The sequence below is a fragment of the Suncus etruscus genome, chromosome 3 (assembly GCF_024139225.1).
Source record: "Suncus etruscus isolate mSunEtr1 chromosome 3, mSunEtr1.pri.cur, whole genome shotgun sequence".
NCBI classification, from domain to species: Eukaryota; Metazoa; Chordata; class Mammalia; order Eulipotyphla; family Soricidae; genus Suncus; species Suncus etruscus.
This window is the reverse complement of record NC_064850.1, coordinates 94,692,489-94,696,451: the sequence shown is the minus strand read 5'-3', so window position 1 is coordinate 94,696,451 and position 3,963 is coordinate 94,692,489.

Here is a 3,963-nt window from a genome sequence, read left to right as displayed (position 1 = left end):
CCTAAGCTGTTAAAAGAATTTCTTTTTTTTCAAATTTTTTTGCTTTGTTTACTCAATTAAAAGAGATCTACCTGAATCAGGGAAGTCCATCTTCTTTACTCAGTCCAGGCACTCAAATAATAAACTCATCCAGATACCCCCTCACAAACACATTTAGAACCTAGAATTATACTTGACTTATTAGCTAGACCTCCTAGGACTCAATCAAGTTAATATATATTAGTAATCATATGTGTATGTGTATTTTCTTTTTTTTTTTTTTTTTTTTTTTGGTTTTTGGGCCACACCCGGTGACGCTCAGGGGTTACTCCTGGCTATGCGCTCAGAAGTCGCTCCTGGCTTGGGGGACCATATGGGACGCCGGGGGATCGAACCGCGGTCCGTCTCCTAGGCTAGCGCAGGTAAGGCAGGCACCTTACCTCGAGCGCCACCGCCCGGCCCGTGTATGTGTATTTTCATTTGAATTTACAATTAACATAGTGTGTTTAAAAATATTTTTAGAACATATAACTTTCTCTGAAAGAAAAGGGTTTGCAAAAGTATCAAAAGGATTGAAGCAGAACCAGACAGGTGAATGCCTCAGTCTATTGGGATACAGAGAAATAATTCACTTGCAGTAAACTATAATCCCCAGAGTTGTCCTCTCAATTAAGTGTTCTGTAAAATAATTAAGTTAATCACAGATTGTGACTTTCTAAAACATCGAAGTTTCATTTAAAGTATGTTTACACATAGTAATTTTCCCTTCGCACAGTCTGGTGATCTATGATGTGGCAGGTGAAGGGATTCAAGTAAGAAATAAAACTGGTAAATTGGATAACTGTGTATATGCTTATTGTTGGTCATTTGAAGTAGAAATATAGGTTAGATCAGTGACAGCCAAATGGAGACCTGCAATTATAATTCCTGTTTTATAGATCAGGTTGGAGGAATGTACCTACAGACATTCTCAAGCAATAGCAGAGGGAGATGATTAGCAGGCTGGATAAACATTCCATTGCAGTTCATACCTGGTTCTGACTTAATGACTTTGACCTAATGTTCAGTGAAAAAGCTTGGCTTAGCCAGTAATCCCTGCAGGGATTATTTTAGGATGCCAATTAAAAAGATTTTCCTGGCTGCCTCCTTCTTTCATATAACTTTCGACATCAATTGCCTTAGAGAAATTCTTTCAGGCGGTATGCAGCTGCCCCAGGTGTTACACAGCTGTCAAAGCGCAAAAGCTACAAATTCTTAGGAGCAGAGTCTGCTGCCTTCCACCAAGAAACTACTGGGATGAACACACCTGTATTGAACATTGGGCTAATATTTTTTTCATATTATAAAAGAATATATGGTCATTTTCTGGAAGAAATGTATGATCATTATAGGAAATGTGAAAAAAACATAATAAAGAAAATAATTCAAATGTTTTAAAAATTACTTATTTTCCCTCAATACTATATAGCAAAAATGATTTTATAGTCTACTTTAAATGCATATGTGCACAATACACACATATATTAACACACATATATGTTATATACATATAACGTACATATGCAACTGAGCATACATAATGTAATCATGACTTTTTGCCATGAACTTAGTTGACTAATGTATTAAATAAGCTTGAATAAATATGTAGTGGGAATTTTCAGTAGTTGAATGACTATTACAATGAATCACCAAAATAATTTTCACTTTTTTTTAGTAATGTGGTCAGTATATTATATAACTTCTAGGTTTTGAGAATAAGCAGGCTTTCCTTTATTGTTTGCAAAAGTAAAAAATATTTTTTTGAGTTTTGGGTCACAACCGGTAGTGCTCAGGTATTACTCCTGGCTCTACACTTAGAAATTGCTTCTGGCTTCCGGCTCTCTCTCGATCCTCTCTTAAGCTGGAGGCTAGTTCTAGCCGGCATGGGGTTGGGGGAGACCCCATGTGGAAGGCCTTCTCCCTAACTTGGGTGCGCTGGGAGCCTTGATAGGCCCCCAGCCTTCCCCTCTTTTGCCCCCGGCCTCCAGGCCTTCTGGGGTGGCAGCCCAGGCGGCCAGAAATGGTTGGTCCTAACTTGGGGTGTGCTGAGATTTGCTCGGTTGCGCTGTTTGTCACTGGCAATTTCTGACCACTCTGCATATGGAAAAACCACAGTAGCCCCCACGCGCACTGCATGTATTAAGAGTATTTCTTATCTTTATGTTAAGTTTTGCGTATCCAGAATGTCCATTTTGTATTCTGCCCTTTCCCACACCCCTACAAAGCTCATTTTACTCCCCCAAACATCACTAACCCACATTACTCTTTTTAACTTCAGTATTGCACAATCCTAATCACAAACTAAAGCCATGCATTGTGTATAATAACCCCAAACTGTTTCAAAAGACATAAAATGGACACTCATTTCTTTGGAATATTTTGTGTTTTTTCTCGGACAACTATAAGTCTTACTAAATATTCTCTTATACAGTGACGATTCTAACCACTTTTTATCTTCTCTTTATGAGCTGTTCAACAAGGAATTTTGGTGAAAGAGTCCCCCAGTTTAATCCTTATGATTGAACCATGTCATGGGGATTGTTGGAATTGTTCTAATGGCCCCCATATGCACCAATAACGCCACTTGGCATTGCTCCTTTTTTGCATAGGCACATTAAAATTGGAAAATATTATACATACAAATAAGATTCTATCTAATAGAGATTGGAATACACAAATCTTGTAGTGCAAAGGGACCTTACACCCTGAACATTGACATAATGACCTGGCACAGGCCTCAGAAGAAAGGGTATTTTCCATTCACCCCTGAACCAGGGAAGCCATCACAAAACTTCCAGGTTTATCTATAACATCACCTGGAAGCAGTCCTCTACCACGGAAGATCCTACCACTGCTCAGACATCGACCTGCTCAAAAGAGACTTCCCTTAACACTGAGAAGACTTAACAACAACAACGACCTGCTTACAGGACAGGGCTTTGCCCTTTAATGGTGAGGTGAAACAAGAGGACACTCCACATCCTGACTTCAATGTAGGATATGCAGATTCCAGGATCTTTAATACAGAAACATGATACTAATAACAGAGACTGTGTGAAAAGTGTGTTGGCACTATGGACAATGTCTTGGATTAGACGATCTAGCTTGCCTGGAGCCTAGAGTTGTTCTTATGCCAGGAAACTTCAGGGTAGGGTCTCGTTGTATTTAGGCCAAGGTTATTCCTTTCCATGCCCCTCATATTTTGGTGGGCCTATGCAAACAACAATTGCCACTCTAACACCGTTTTTTACTGTGCTCCTTTGACTCTAATCCTTAAAAAAAAAAAGAACCACTTAAAATTTGAGGTTAACCTAAGCTAATATGCATGTACATGGAAATGTAAAAAATACTATGCCTCTAATGTTTAAGGAGTTACATAAGTTTTATGGCTTTAGATTGCCTTGTGTGCTGTTAAGAAATATTATAATGTGTTACAATCTGGGGACTTGAGGGACAAAGTAATTGTACATGGACTCTGTTTTATTTATCTTAATGTTCTTTGGCTGAAAGTTCAAAGTTAAGATATCAGCAAGGGGACTTCTTCTGAGAATTATGTTATGGCTGATTGTCCTTCCACTGTAACTTTACCTTGTCCTCTTTCTTTGCATCTTTGTTCTCATAATTAAAAATAAAAAATTAAAATTAAAAATAAAAAATTCTGGCAGGCTCGGGACCATATGGGATGCCGGAATTCGAACCACCATCCTTCTGCATGCAAGGCAATCACCCTACCTCCATGATATCTCTCCAGCACCAAAAGTAAAGATTTTTATATGTTGACAGCCGTGCCTTTACTCACTCACTCAAAACCTAGTATCTGCACAGGAGGTGTGTATAAAGGTGAGAATTGAGTGAATTGAATTTTTTTTCAGCTGTCAGATAACTGCTCAATTATGCTGAATTTTTCTTTCCAACTCCTCTAAATTTTTATGAATATGGAATACA